Genomic DNA, 16968 nt, shown 5'->3' on the forward strand with positions numbered 1-16968 from the left:
CAAGTCAGCACGGGGACAAGGAGGCTGGAAATGGCAGTGGATCAGGTTCTACCAAAGTGTGCTGCTCTAACACGCCGCTGTACAACACAATTAACTGCTTACACCAGGCCTTGCCTTGTTTCTGCCACGTTACACTTCTCACATTTCATGTAATAGTGTTTGCAAAGTGCTCCCAGTTTTCAATTAGCCAGCCTTGCCTTCCCCTCGCACTCAGCTGTGCTGTTCTGGCTGACTCCAGTGGACTACTCAGAAGTTGATTCTCAGACACACTCTCAAAGCATGTGTTTCAAAGACACTGGTGGCAGTCTTGCATTTTTGTTATTTTCTTTTTAAAGTCAGCCATTAGATGTAATTTATTCTACACACTTCTGAGGAGTCAAATCAGGGATATAACTTCCCTTTGCTTTCCTGCCCTAGGTGTACAAGATATTCCTGACAAAATAAGCAGTAACCACTTCATCTGCAGAATAACCTCTCTCTGAATGTCCTTCCACCTATTGATTTACTGATCTCCATCACAAAATCTCAAACTACTGCTTCATACCCTGCTTCTCTTTGAAGTAGACTTATGTAATTGCATACAGATAAAAAAAAAAAAAAAAAAAAAAATCAAAGACCAGGGAGTTTTGTCTCCCCTCTTTGTGCCCTACAATGAAAATCACAATCACATTTGCCTTTTTTGTATAATTATCCTTTTATATCCTTTCATATCTATGTGAAATATATGCCTTTTAGGATGGGAGAAGTGAGACGGAACACACTATAACCTTGGTTTTCATTAGGTCCTAAGCGCTTATAAGTATCTGCAACATTGCCAGTCATCTCAGAAAATACACCCTGTGATTTTCTGGGGCTGCAGGACTATGTTTATGAACCAGATACTCTATGGTCACTTGAAACTAACTTATGTAAAACTTGATTTCAAACTCTCTAGAAGTTACAGAAGATTCCAACAGTTACAGTTTATTTGAAAAATGCAGACATTGCAGGTAGCAAGTTAAATGGCTCAACAACTTGAGCACTGACTTGCAAACTTCCAATAAGACACTTTTAAGCAGGTTTGTATTTGGTACCCCAGTTTGAAACAACTTTGAGAAGTAACTAAAGCAGCCTCTTGTAAGAATCTGATTTTTACACATCTCAACTCAGAAACCTCCCAGGATATGAACAACCCAAACTGTGGAAGAAGAAATACTCTATCACACAAAACCAGATGAAACGTGGTTCACATTCTCAGTTTTCAGAGCTGGATGAGAAACTGAGCTAAAATAATCTCCTAAACCCCAACTTCTATTATAAGAAACTGGTCACTTCCAATTGCCAGATTTAGGGCACAAAGAAGTGAGAATGTATCTTGCTTATTTTTCTTTCCTGTATTTCTGATTAAAACATTACATGAAAAGGAGTGAAAATTACAATTTCCAAAACTTCCATGCCACAAAAATATCATTGGGAATAAAGATTAAAACCATATTTTATCATCTCCATACATTATTACATCTAACTGTTCTGTCTTCATAATAGTGATTGAAAAGGTAGCTTGTAATCAATGACATTCAGCGAGGCACAGGATTCTTTCTGGCAACCCAAGAAATAAAAGACTTAAGAAAACAAACCAGGAGGAGCTCAGCGTGTGTACTTGGTCTGCTGCTGGAAAACCTCTGGCTCAAACCTGTCAGCCCTAGCTTGGAACAGCAGTGAGTTGAAGCTGATCACACTCCAGCAGGAATCTGAACCAGGACTGAGAATGACTCCCTACATACTGACAATTTACCAAACATTTGGGCATGTTGATGGTAAACCCCTTCTCATGGTGTTTCTATCATCTGGAATGCTCCCAGGTGGGTCTACACAAGAGTCTGGGGATGAACAAGCTGTAAGTGAAAATAGACCCCCTTCTTGAATATGAATTGTAAACAAAAGAATCGGTTGGAGAAGTCTGACCTCTACTCCTTGCTAACATTCCAATGTCTGGAGAAGGAATCATTTCTGGTCCAAGACATTTTCAAAACACTCAAGAAGGTCTGAGATATCAACCAGGCTTCAGACCTGATTTGGAGGCCAGAGGCCCCCCTACTGACTTTGTGGATTTGGATCAGGGTCACAGAGAAACAGCAATTCTCCCAGCTTGCATTAGAAGACAATTGCCATTTGTAGGCAATGTGTGAATATCCAGGGGACTCTATTACACTGAATCCAGTAAAGTTTTACTCTGTAATAAGTTGAAACTTATGTTTGAAACTGAGCTGCAAACTTTTAATTAAAAAAAAAAAAAAATCAGTAAATTCCATATGGCTCCCAGGTGTTCCTCAACCTGGTCTCCAGTTTCCCTTTTACCCCTCAGCAGAAAAAGAAAAAAGGGATCTGGATTTATACATAGAGATACCCTTCACTCTGCCACCATCCTGATATTATTGTATCCAGCACTGCAGACAAAGGTTGGAGCTTCCTGCACAGTATGGGCCCAGGTCTGCTTTCCTATTATACAGCATTTACAGATGTTTTCAGGAAATTTGCTCCAGGCAGGTGAAGAAAAGGAGTAAACTTCTTGGCTTTCCTATACATTAATATTTCCTCCCTTGTCCCAACATCCATGTGTAATTCATTCTCCATTCAACCTCAAGATGTCCACATTTCTAAACAGGCATGAAGTCAGTCAGGATTTTATTTTAAACCTTGTTAAGCTATTTTTAAAGCATGTTTATGAGTTTTCTTTCATTCAGTTAATCTCACCACACAAAGAGTTTGAGTAAAACCAAAACTTAGAGGTACCATCTTAGAAGGGATTTACAGCATTTTCCTATTATTTATAATGTTGTAAAATGTTACAACAAAACAATCTTAACGCCTTTCTTAGTTAATTTACTAGTTTTTCTTGACAGAAGAAAAACACAGTAAAATTTAAACTGATTTAGAGATATTGTTCAATTACAAACCAAAATGGATTGTCATATAACACCCTAGGAAAAAAACTCGGCACTTTCTCAGTTTTTTTTTTTTCCTAATTTTTAAACTGAGAAACTTCAGAAAGGCAATTGTCCAGAATTCTACTACAAAGTCTTCTGTCATTTTTGTTGCTACAGGACAAACCATTTTAAGCACGTTAAACAAATAGAATCACTCCAAGCCATGGAAAAGATCACCTAATCCTACCTGAGATTTTGAGATAAGGTAAATCTACTTCCCCACATAGAGGCTACAGTTGTGAGATCTTTCAGCTCCTAAGTCTAACAGTTTTCCAGACACCCACAGACGCTGCAGGAAAAGCCAAAGACAAAAAGTGCAAAACTCATGGGTCAATTACAAGAAAACACATTTTCCTACTGAAGACTACTCTGGGACAAGAGAAAAGGACCAGCATAACAAAAACTGTACAAGACTCAATTTTGTGGAATATCTTTGTTCCTCCTTAGTGGGAAAAACTCTGCAGCCCAGGAAAACTTGATGCTTACACCCAACAGTTATTGTCTGTTCTCTGTTCTCTTCCTCCCTCTGCACATTCCCTGGGTTGTTCTGCATTTCCTTTACTTTGCACACTTGAATTGTCTTTCAGTACAGGCCCTGTTCAGCCACTGTCACTTTTTAAACACATATATAGGTGACAGTTGTCTAGGGAGAAGTCCATTTCCTTCTTCTGGTCCTTCATGCTAGAGTTGATGCCACACAATTCCCTAAATATGGATGTTTGCCATGGCAACAACTGCAGCGCAGTTTTGCAGAACTCGCCCCTTAAGTGGCTTAATGGATATGGTATTTATTCCCTTTCTGAAGATTTAGCTTCAGTGACACATTAATACAAACACAAATGGAGCAAATATTTGTGTGCTTCTTGGGAATAACAAAGGCACGTTTATCTGATACACACAGAAAAGACATTTTTGAACCTCATTAATACATGAGTAGAAGTCAATGGAGGAAAATGGATCTTGTTAACTGGCTTCTTGGATACCAATAAGCATCTCATTTGCCTTAAACATATCAACCTAGCAACACTATTTATTCAATATAGAATAATCAGTGACATTAGAGAGCTCCAGCACTGCACACAGAGGAACGATTAATCTATTATTCATTCCACAATAAAGACTCTGAGGGATTTACCATATGAAAAGTGATATTCAGAAAAGGAGGTGGTATTTTTTTTTCCCTGACCTGTATGGGAATTCCTGTCCTGTGGGATGAATTCCATTGAATAACATTGAGAGTTTTGGTTGTGGGTTTTGCCTTTTTTTTTTTTCTTTTTGAAGTACCTTCCTTCCTGCAAGGCAAGAGATATTTCAGAGGACTAAGCATGTGGTATGAAGACACATGCAGGCACACAACTTTCTATAGACTGGATCACTTTTATGCCTTCAGAAGAGATGGAATTCTGTTGATTTGAGAAGCAGAAGCACCTTTTTACTACCTGGTGTCCATCTTGCCAGAATGGTTAGTGATGACATAAGGATATATGCACATAGAGACAATTGTGCATGTGCAGACTCCTGGGGGGACACTTGAGAAAAATAACCAGAAACCTCACAAGAAAGATGTGTCCATCACTGTCAGCAGCCTGGTATCCTTATCCAGAGGATAACCACAATTCTTACATTGCACCACAGACCAAAAATCCTCTGAGGACATATTCCCTGCACACTCCAGCATAACATTAATCCACCAGCTCTTGAACCAGAGCACAACCAACCACCTTCATGAAGGCCACTAAACTACTAAACTGTGCACCTGCTTCACGTAGTTTAGATGTAGCCATTAATTTTTTTCATCTGCTGTTTAATAATTATTAAGAATTATTCTGCCTACTCTGCAGTAACAGCAATGGCCTGAGTTACAGCACATCGAGCCCTATACATGAACAGATGCACAGCTGTGCATTTAATTGGTGTCAAGATGGCACCTGAAAAGCAGTTATCTGAATATAGATTTAAATAACAGGACAGGTGACTTACAATAACTACATGTGCATTTGTGTGGACAGCTTGGGATTCTGCTATTTCAAAGACCAAAACTTTTTTAATTTCTTTCTTCCAGCAAGTTTCTTCCAGGAGCTAAGAGGCTATTACAATCAAGGAGAACTTTTGTATAAGTAAGCACTAAGTAAAAATTATAGAAGTGGGATTTAGATCATGAAACTGTCTAAAAGGCAAGTTGTTATTTGATTTTGAAATGTAATTGAAAATAAGAATAATGAACATAACTCCAATTACTCTGGAATGGCCTTCTGCTCCTTCCAGGCTATGCAGTGATTAACTAGCCTTTTATAGCACTTCATTTTTTTTTTTCCCCAGTGATGGAAGATTTACCCAAGAATCCTTGGGTAAGAATAATTTGTTTTGGCAAAGATATTTGCAATAGAGTGAAGGGAGGGTGCTAACCTCTATCTCAGTTAGCCCACTCAGCTGATCAGCTTCTCCGTGGGCTGCCAGGGGAGGCCAAGGGAGAAACTTGTGGAGGAGGATTCTCCATGCCAGTTTGAACAGGCTAACACAGCAAACAACGCAGACAACTGCAACTTTTACCATTCTGCCAGAGTAAAATTAACCTTAGGGTCTATATCACAAGTGTACTGGCCTCAGCACACCTGTAAACACCACTGAACTGTTTATGAAAAGCAAGCTGCACTTCTAAGAACCTCTGATGAATACTCCCACTTCTCATTGTTGGACTCTCAATAAGCAGATTTGTTGGTGCATTTCTTTTCCTTTCACTATTAATTTTGGAGAGTCCTACTGACATCCATGAGTTATCTATTGTCTTAGAATATATTAGACTAAAAGCAAGCATCAGGAGCTCTCTTGCATCTTACCACTTGTCACCCGTGTGCATCTTTACTGAACTCCAGAGATCCCAGAGAAAACACTTACTTTTTGATGACTAAAATAAAGATGCTGTTTTTTGCCACAGTTCAGCTTAAATTATGCAGAACTCTGAGATATGCAAAGCATAAAGAAAGGAAGAACAAGGCCTTTAATTGAATTCGAGATCCATTTCAATTGAATTGCTAAAACCCTAAAACAGAAGAGCAGTTTTGCATTCTGCTAACATAATCCACCTCCATCCATGTTACTCCCCATGAGTCACACACACATACCCTTAGTGCATAAGATGCAAGAAAACACCACATAGCAAGTAGCTGAATCAGCCTCTCCTTTTAGGCCTTATATTTGCCCATGAAAATAGTGAATATGAGATAGGACTATTCCAACTATAATCTACAACTCTTTGTTAGTTATAAGAAAGGAAATGTCTTCACTTGGAAATTCCAGTTTTTGTGTCAACAGCTGCATTGGTTCCTCTGCTGCTGTCAATAACTGCATTTACTTTAGACCTTTCTAGCACAGCATTTCAGAAACTGTGTCCTGCTTCTCAGCCCACAGCTGAGTAATTCAATCTGTAGTGCTCTGGTTCCTATAGGAGACAACATTTTTGTGCTACTGTCCCCTGAATTAGTTTGTAGCACGGGCAAGTGAAATGACAGGGGCAATTAAAAAGCAGAAGCACATACCCTATGTTCAGAGATTCAGGTTCTCAAAGCTTTAAGCCACAGATTCTATAGAACAAGGCAGAGAGGCTGTGCTAGAATGTGACCCACAGGAACATTTCTCTGCTGGATAGTTGACAGCAAGAGCACTGGGATGTGCCTTTCCCTGCTCTCACAGCCTACAGCAGGACAGTCCAGCAGTGGTCCTCATCTCACTGCCCTGCTCTGTCCCATTCCCCTGCACATGAACACAGCTCCTCTCCACTGTTTCTTCTCCTCCTCCCACCTGTTCAGTTCTCTAACCCTGTGCCCATCTCCCTCCCTCTGGTGACCGTAGTCCCACACCCTCCGTCCTACCTGAGGAACTTCATGCAGGTTTTTTTTGTCCAAGTCAACCTCCGTGGCCCAAACCAGCACTCATAAACTTCTCTCAGGGAGCTTAGGGAAACAAGGGGGAACTATACCCTTACACTGGCCAGTGATGGCACAGTGATGGCTGTGGAGCCCTCCCACTGGCTGAGCGCTCAGTGCTGGCAGCTGGCAGCAGTTACCTCAGGGTGTGGATAGCAGGGGCCAGGTGAACTCCTCAGCCCACTCAGAGCTGTGGAAATGAGTTTCTAGATCACTCACCTCATTCCTGCACAATTAGCAAATTTTCCATGCTCATTCCCCAGTCCCGAGGGGAGAGGGGGAATCTCTCCTCTCCTCTCCTACCCCCATGGCCAGGGGTGACAGGAGACAAGTCCCTCAGAGAAGCCATCGCTGCCGTGGCAGCTGCTGTGGCGATGGGGAGAACCTGGGAGTCGTGGGGGGTCCCCACGAGTGAGATGGGGCCTGTATCTCATTGTTCCCATGCAGGAGAGATCAATAGAGATGTAATTACCACTGCTGCTATTTGGCATAGCTAAAAAGGGGAGCGCAGCTTTGTGCTGGTTCTCCCATTGAGGATGCAGCTCTGCAAAACTACTCCTCTTATCCTCCTTTACATATTTATTACAACTCTTTAGACTGATCCATGCAAACTAAAGGAAAGCAACCAATGGAAAGAGGCCGGCTTGTGCCAGCAATCCCCAGACTGTCAAGCGATCACTGAAGATTGGACAGGTCCTGATGAAATAAATGTTGGCTGCTGACTCTTCCAATTTTGCAACACTCCTCTGTGTCACTGGAGCAGCCTTGTCCAAGATTGAGATATTTGCAAACTGTCATCTTTCATAAATATCTGCCTTGAGTGACACTTTGCCCCCCTCCATTTCCCTTTGAAATGTACCTAGCTGGCACGGAGCCTGCGGGATTTCATTGCTTGTGATAGGTGATTAGCAAAGAGATGATTTCCTCCTCCCTCCCCCTCCTCCCCTCTGCCAAAGGGCTGAGTGACAGGTCCAAAAGGCGAAAGGCAGACTGGGGAAGCAAATCTGCCAGAGGCAGAAGTGATGACACTCCGAAAACACTTCATTCATCTTGCCAAATTACAGGCTGGGCTGGGGACTGATGGGGACTGGAGGGGGGCGGGGGGGGAGGATAATCTCTTGTGTTTGCCTTGCATGCTCTCTGCTCAAAAACATTGCAAAGCAGCTCCTGAAGCTTGAAGGATGCACCCCAAACCCCTCCAATTTCTGCTCTGTAATGCAAACAGGCGAGCTGCTACCTGGCTCGTGTTGGTGGCTTTGTGACGAGGCGCATTAACTGTCTTAGTCATGGATGTCAGATCCCTTCAGCTCGCACAGGCTTCCTGCCTAGACGTCAATAATGGGGGCTGAGAGGGAATTTCAAAAAGCAAAATTAAGTAGTAAGTGTGTAGCCCTCCCAGACAGTGGAGCTGGTGCCTCCAGCACAGCGTGCCTTCCTCTAATTTATCTGTAGGGAACTGCTCAGAGGGCAAACCGGGGATTTGTGGCTGAGTTACCTGTGTCTGTTTTGGGAGGGCTCCAGCCTTTGGAGGGTAATTTGGGAATGAACACAGGTGTGAGCCAGTGATTATGCTGGTTCTCTGTGAGCTGTGATGTCTTCTGAACAACAGCAAAAACTAATTGTGTGCTTGGATGAAGTTCTGCCCAAAACTTCTTTTTTTGGGAAGAATACCTGTTTGGAATGCAAAATCCATTGGACTAATTTTTTCTCTTTTTTTTTTTTTTTTTTTTTTCTCCTCAAAACATTATCTAAGGAATGGCATGAATGGGGCTTTTTAATTTAGGGATTTTTTTCAGTTTCTGTGTTTGAAGTGGACATCTGTCTCAAATGTAATTGCTTTTTTTTTTTTTCATTTATATTTTATGGTTTAACATGGAAATGCTTCAGACTTGCCAATTAACTACTTCAACCCAAAGTATTTTGCCTGAATTCCCAACATATCCCAAGTCTACTCTATTTACATTTACAGACTTGACAATTCTTTTTATTAGTGAGTTTACTAACAAAGGAAATGATCTGTTTTCCTCCTGCCTTTGCCCATGGCCACTTAAGCATTGATGTATCATTGAATCTTAAATTCATTCTTACAAGTGAAGAGCAAGTCAGTTATTTCAGGTGGTGCAATTGAAAGACTCTCTCTCCTCTGTCATCTTGAAGTACTTCAAGAGACACACAATCCAATCCTGAAGAATGAGAGAAAATGATTTTATTTTTATAATAAATGAATTTTTAGTTAACAGCACACCAGATTCTGGTCTCTCCTACGCTAAAGTCTAAGGCCTAGTGTCCACTCAAACACAGACTTAATGCTAATATAAAAACTTATTTGAATTTTGTTATATCAGGGCTTAAATCTAAAATAGATGCTGATGTCACTTTTCATTTTCACTTGTGTAAACGAAGTCTTGGCTAGTTTTTTGTAGCATCATCAGGATATCCTGAAAATGGAGACTAGGGCATAATAAGTAATTTCTAATGACAAAGGTAGGCTCATTATAGAGTACAGAGTCAAATGTCCTACTCTAGACAGGAGAAGTATAATCTAAAATAACATTAGCTACATAATCTCAATATAATCTTAGCTAATCATCCAGAATCAAAAACCTCATGGATGGAAATGATGAACTGCACTGTCTGGAACTGGTGATACAAGCATGTTTCCTAGGAATTCATTTTGCTAACAAACAGGGTATTTTGTAGCCATGCAGACTTCAAACCACGTTTATACTTTGCTAAATTTTATTCAGCAGAAGTAATTCTGAAGAATATAAAAGTATTCTAATAGTTGAATCCAAACATAATATGGTTTCCTTTATCTCTTGAACACCAAAGATGTGCACAACTGGGACTCAAAATCTGCATTTCCCAAATGCTGGTTGCCCTATATCCAAGTACTCAATACTGTCAGCTGGAAAAGACATTTCTAGACAATAAAACGATTAGATTTTTTTCCTTATTATAAAAGCTTTTGCTTCTATATTGGAACTGCTGGAAAATGACCATCATTTGTTGTTGGAACCAGAGGGTACCATCAAACATGAAAATAAAGCACAGGAAGGATCAAAATCAGACAACCTTTTCTGGTAGATTTCAGTATTAAAAAGTGTGCAAAAAAAAAAATCTGATGCCGTTTATTTTAAGAAGTTATGTTCTGTCATCATTCAGCAATTTATAACTTCAAACAGCTAACTGAATATCATGTACAGTGTGAGGTGGGCTGGCACAACAACTTCCCCCACTTCCCATTGAGAAACCTGCAAGAGAAATTAAAATAAGCTTCTCAAGAGCAAACACCAGCTTTGTGACAGAACAGATATTAAAACTTGGAGGCCTTTTGTTTCCCTTCAACTACTTTGCTACTTTATACATGTTTGCACACACCCAGATGTGCAATCACACACACACACTCAACACACAAAAAAAATAACAGATGGAGAGAGAGTATGGACAGGCAAACCTGCATGTCAGCACATGGACAAATAACCCAGTTCTGCATCTGAAGAGGAGTTCAGGTGAAGCTGAAGCACCTCCATCAGTAATTGCAATTAAAAATAATAATCCTTCTCACCTGTCCCTGTAGCTTAATTATTTCCCCTGCAAAATTAGAATTAAAAAGGAGCAAAGGAATTCTTCATGCACATTTTAGAGTGTTGGGAGCTTTCTCTTGGGAGTAGGAGCTGTGATGTACAGCTCTGAAAGCAGTTCAGGTGACTGGTGCCTGCTAGTAGAAGAGCAGTTAAAGTTGTTGCTCTCACCTTGGAGGTGTCTCCCTGGAGCTATGGATGAGATTCCCAATCTGTGGAAAAGAACAGGATTCATGCACATGTTTAAAATTTCCCAGTGCTCACCTCTAAGGGTCTCTTAGTCATATTGTGACTTTAGATGGCTCTGCATTAAGGCAGTGAGATGTCTAAAGATCTTAGTGGATGTAGCCATCTAATTTCTGGAGATATAGGGGAAAGTTAGGGGAAAGTGATAATGTTACATATGTGAGCATAAGACACGGTGTAACCCATCTGGCCACCTACAAACACATGTGTTGTACCCGTGACCAGTTAATTGTGCATTAATCAGGATATAATCTCATACTGCTAATGCAAGTCATGATGTAATTTTACCTTTACTACTTATACAACTATGGCCATTATTATCCTGTAATAAATTGTATCACTTCAGGCTGATGAATGGCACTAGTTAATGTCTCTCCACCTAATTTGTTATTTCACATGGTGATGTAGCATTACTCTGCCTTGGTTTTTACCAGGGGAAGCTGCTTTACAGTTGTCTTTATGTCTTCACTGGAATTTTCAAGAACATTTGCAACAGAAGAAAAAAAGAGAAACTGGAGTTTGCTTTTATTAAAAAATAAAAAGGGGAAGATTTTACCAGAGGCAGTGGTTTGCTTTGGTTAGGATACTAATTCCTACCAATGGAGCCCAGCTCTGAGCAGAAACAGGGATACTCAAACATAATAACCAAAAAATGCTGGCTTGGAATTTAACACACATTTGGTCATGTTTGGCCTTCCCTCACATTTGGTGCAAGATTAAATAGTTGCACATATACTCCACTCCCACAAGATAGGCCTACTTGTTCAGTGGAAAACAATTTAGCTTTGGCTAAAAAAGACAATGTGTGTTCGAATTAGAGGGTCACATTTTTCCTGGCTTTTGAAGCTCAGCTCTTTGCCTGTGCACCTGTGTGTCTGACCCTCACACCTTAAAGCCTTTTAAAGTTCTGGATGGAGGGTTTTCTCAGAACCCCTTTTTTTTTTTTTTTTTTTTAATGATAAATAGGAAATTGCAAAGGGGGAACACAGATCTAGAACGAGTTATTTTTCCAATGTTTTCCACTAAGCAGCAGCTGCTGTTACCAGGCTGTCATCTTTGTTGCTAGGGTGGGGGATTTTGTGCGCATGCCAGAGCAGGACTGGTTGGTTCAGTGAGTCCACCCTCCTGCCTTGGGAACGTCAGTGAACTCCTGGATGTTGGGCTGAGCAAACTCCTTTCCTCTGACCTCAGTGGAAATTGGGCTGCAGGAGCAGAACTCCTTGCTAAGGTCATTCAGCACTGCTGTTCCAAACAGGCACAGTGTTGTCTTCTTCCTCCCGCTGAAGAGAAATGTATGAACCGTTTCATTTTGACATTTTCAAAATTTAAAACATCCTCATTTTTAATTTCCAAAAGACATTTTAAGTTTCACACACAATTCTTGGCCTTCTCCTTAAGAGAAACAACAGATAACCTAAGTAAGATGTTGAATATTTCAGGCAGTGTTAGCAAACTCAGGCAACAAACCAAAACCAACAATCAAGTGTGTGTGCAATGCTAACCAGTGACTTCAGTGGAACTTCTCCCTCTAAAAATCATGCAAGTGTTAAAGAGCTTTGTTGAAGTATAAAGAAGACAACAGAGTTGCTTTGCAGAGAAAAATTTCCAAACACAGAAATAAGGGGCTAATTTTGTTCTAATATTAAACTCAGTGGAGCACGTATCTCCTTCCCAAGTGCAATAATTTTTCCAGTCTGCAAGGTAGAGATTCCAAGAAAGGAGAGATACCTTTTTCCTTGGTTGGGGCACTGTGATCATTGTACGGTTTCTGAGTGTACAATGAAAGCAGCATGAAAGGTAAAATATTCACAATTCTTTAATATACTGGTAAGAAAACCTTATCAGTTTACTAGTGAGTCACAAATGGCAACAGGTCAGATCAAATTTTCTTGTGTGGCATAAAGATCATAAATGCAGTTCCCAGGGCTACCTCAACTTTAATAAAATGAAGTCATCCATGTGTTGCTTTGTATTAATATTGCAACTGTGTTTAAGCATATATGAGCCATGATTTTTCCTCAAGTGTTAAATCAAATTGAATCACAGGTTTTTATGAGTGATAAATGATAATAGACAGATCTGGTCAGCTAGGATAATAACTTGATTCAGTACTTTGGATGTAAGTGTTTAAGGTTTCCACAATAAAACTGTAATGTTATACCCTAAAGTGTGTTAATAACATTAAGTGATGTAACAGTGAAAGCGAACTGACAGAATGTAATACCCATAGGGCCGTCATAATAGAAATAATTTATAATGTAACAGCAATAAAATCTTTAATGTTATCTCAATCCAGTCCTGTCCCTATGTCTGAGGTTTCAGATTACACGTGATTTTTTTCTATGCATTTAAGTGTTAACTTAAAATAATTAAGAAAATGGTTTCCAAAGTGGAAGAGCCTTTCAAAGTTGCTGACCTGATAATAATATTATTAACTCTTTCCTTCCTTCCAAATTCCCATGTGGCTGATAGCTGATACAAAAGGAGGTACATCTTTTTTTGATTCCTTTCTTTTTTTTCTTTTAGAAGTAATTTACAGCAATCGAAAAATATGTAGGACTACCATACTTAAACACAAACTGCACAGTAAAAGACTTCGAACAAACACCCAGTAAATGTCATCACACTGTAAACACACAAAAATTCATGTATGAGGTTACCTGCAAGAGAAAGAGGAAGGCAGTGGGGTGTCTTCCATCCTCATCATGGCAATCCAAAACTGGACATGGAAGAGCCTGCTTGGATATTAGCTAATGTCCTTACTGGCAAAGTACTGGGATAAATTCCCCGGGGGGTCCATGGGGTCTTCCACACTTAGATCTTTAAGAACAGAAATGATCAAACACCTCTAAGGTATGGACAAAATGCATTTTATCTAACCTATTCACAGAGAGGTAGATCAGAGAATCTCATGTGTATGACATAAAATCATTCCCTCCATCTCATGCAGCATAAATAAATTCTTTCTTGGAATCTCAGTGCGAACTGATGTTTAGCATCTTAAGACAATGGTGTTTAGGAGATAAAGAGCTTCTTTCCTCATTATTCTCTTCAAAACGTTTGAAAAGAACTAACTGGACAGACTTGTGCATAGATGTGTGTGGAAACAAACCATTTAGAAGTAAACTGAAGCCAATCTTTACTACTTAAAGCAAGATTTATTTGTTTGAAGGTAAGGCATAGTTTTATTCCTTCTTCCTGATCAAACTGCCTGCTAAGAATATTGACTGTTTCAGGCAGAAATACTGAGGGCTTTCTGTAATGTATGCCATGCCTCAGAGGAGCCAAACCAGAATAAATTCAGCATCTGAATTCTCTTGCAAACCCATCCAACCCAGGACTAATAACCTGTGTCTTCAGAAAACACTCCAGCATCAGACATACAAGATAGTTATTGTGCAATTAAGAACAATCCTCTGACTCTCAGATTCTCTCTGGACTCACCAGGGAATGCAGAAAAAAATAACTGGAACTGAACAAAGAAGCAGCTTATCATCTTGAAATATGCTGGGTTAATCGTCCCTTTAAAAGCAAATGTATTAGGAAAACATTACATCCTTAGCCCTCTGTGACATAATTACACAGGCTTCTGATTAAACAGAGGCACTCATTAAGTAAAACATTTTATTTTAGTTTCTTGCTAGTTGTTGGTATTATTGGGCTTCCTGCCCAATTCCAGCCAGGCTACCATATGAACAGTGAAAACAGCCAACATTGTTAATACAATAACAACAACAACACTTGGCACTTCCATCATTCCCTTGATCTCAACATCTTAAAGCAATTCACAGATATTACTTGGTTGCACCATGTGACAAAATGGTTGGGCAGGTAAGATTGATCACACTTATTTTACAGATGGATAAAGCTGGGCAGGAGGGATTCAACTGGTTTTCCCTGGCTGTTAGAAAGTTAGTGGCAAGATCCAGAAGTCCTGATGAGAAACCACTTGGAATTACTGTTTTGATGATGACTGAACCTTTTTTCCCCCTCCTTAATCGCTGTTGTCCTTTATTACAGCAGAAGACGGCTTGTGCCACGAAAAATCAAGCAGGGATGCAAATCATATTGAAAAGGCAATTTTAAGCATTGCTTATTATTTGTAGTTTAAGAAAGCCAGGTACAATTTCTCTCCAAATACATTTTTTGTGATTAATATAAAGCAGGAAGGATCTAATTTTGGCCAGCTAAGACATAAAGTTTGCACTGGGGGATAAAGGTCTAAGCAGTACAAGGGGAAGGATGTTTTAGTTCCAAGTTCACCAAATCTGGCTCTTCAAACAGACGTAGAGAGAGGTTTCTTTGCAGAGCTTCCAGTGATGGGAATGGGAGGAGAGCACTTTTACCTGGGATATAGGGGTACATTTATAAATGTGCAACCTTCGAGTTGCCTCAAGTCCTCCCGTTGTCCTGATCCATCTTTGGCAAAGATACTCTTCCCCCAGCGGCTGTATGAAGGGGACTCCAGCAGACTAGAATCCAAGTATGGATTTATGCAGCCAAACTTAAAAAATAAGGCTCCCATCTACAGATGTATGTACATGTCTTCAGCCTGAGAAAGGGTGAAACAGCTTTCGTCCTGCATCTAAAAACACCTCATATGTTGAAAGCTGAGCAGGGCTTACATTTTCTGCTCATGGTATTGATTCAGGAGAAAAGTTCTGCAGAATATAGAGTTTCCCTTCACATGGAGAGGGTTTCATTCCCAAGCTTAATAAATATTTCTCAGTGGTGTGCTGGATAGTAAGGAGACTCACTGGTGATTTGTCAGATTTCTGTCAGAGCAAAATAATTTTTTTTTCTTTTACCTAAAAGAGAGAACTTTGATATCTAGGAGCATGAAGTGTTAAACTCATCTTAGGCACTGAGGTTTAGAAACAAAATCTCACACAGTGCATATAAATATCATCTGTATCCAGACTCCATCAGTGTGGATTGTAATTGGCACACCATGAATTATCTGTTACTGATACACACCAACACCCCCTGGTTTGTAAGCTCAGGTACCCCTTCCTGGCTACAAAATATAAAAACATAAGTCCTACATGTAAACCTAATGGAGTCAGCGTCATATCAAGCTTTTAGATCTGGGTGTATGTATTACAAGAGTAACAGAGGTGGAAACCTGCTTGTCACTTATTCAGCTGGATATGAATGGCTTCAAAAGAAACTCAGGAGTAAAAGATTAAAGGCAAGATGACCATGAACTCTCCTTTCCCGAAAGAAGTTCAAAGCTTCCTGATTTAGGTTCTTATCGCACTATAAAGAGGGGAGCAAGTAAGATAAAAATTTAAAAATAAATGATCTTTAAGAAATTATCCTCATCTGAGTGTCCTCCAATATGTCTGGTCCTCTAAGTGTTAAGTGAATTGTAACTAGATCCTAGGGAGACAGTTGCAACCTGGTTATCAGTGGCAGTAAATGGAAGATAATAGCCCCACTAGAGAGTTATGAAATGGCTTGTCTTTGAGCTGCCAAAGTGTTTAGGCTCTCTTTTATTATATTCACAGCAGTAATCCGATATGTCCTGACTTCTGTCATCTGTATGTAATGCTTATCAACTCTCTGCCAGTGATTCACCCCCTTGTCAGGGACAATTATTCCTCAAAGTGCTGAGGTTACAGCTGAAGCAATATTATGACTGCAAAGAAAATATGAAAGGTGCAGCACATCATAGCGAGCAATCTTGAAGCTGACGTCAAAGTGGAGGAGAACATTGTTGACAAAAAAATAAGGCATAACAGGAGTGTTGCTCCTGTAGCAGTCCTGAGCATTGCTAGGGTCATACATACCTATGATGATGGTGATGGAAGATTTTCCCATTATTTTATAGGAACTATGTTTTCTTACTTCCCTGGTTAGGTGTTTCTCTCCATTTCCATTTAAAGCCACTTCAAATTAAACAGGCAGAGTGTGTTCTGTCCCTCTAAATTTGCAGACAGAAGTTCAGCCCGGGAAATTAATTTTCCTCCAAAGACTCATAAAATGAAAAGCATAATCTAGGTGACAGAGGGCCCAACTTGCAGTTTTCAAGTTGCCTGAAATTACAGTAACACCTGTGGTAAAGTTCTGATCCAAGCACGTTCAGACCAACCTGTTTCCTCACTCCTTCAGATGCCCCAGGCAAGTTTTGTCATTGATTGTCCTTGTATTGCTCACGGATCCGTTAATTTGTGAGAGTAAAATAGATGATCTTGAGAGAGCAAGAAGGCATTGGGGATGCTAAAGTCAGTGTCCTGGCACTGTGAG

Source organism: Chiroxiphia lanceolata, chromosome 12 (genome assembly GCF_009829145.1).
Source record: "Chiroxiphia lanceolata isolate bChiLan1 chromosome 12, bChiLan1.pri, whole genome shotgun sequence".
In the NCBI taxonomy this organism is placed as follows: Eukaryota; Metazoa; Chordata; class Aves; order Passeriformes; family Pipridae; genus Chiroxiphia; species Chiroxiphia lanceolata.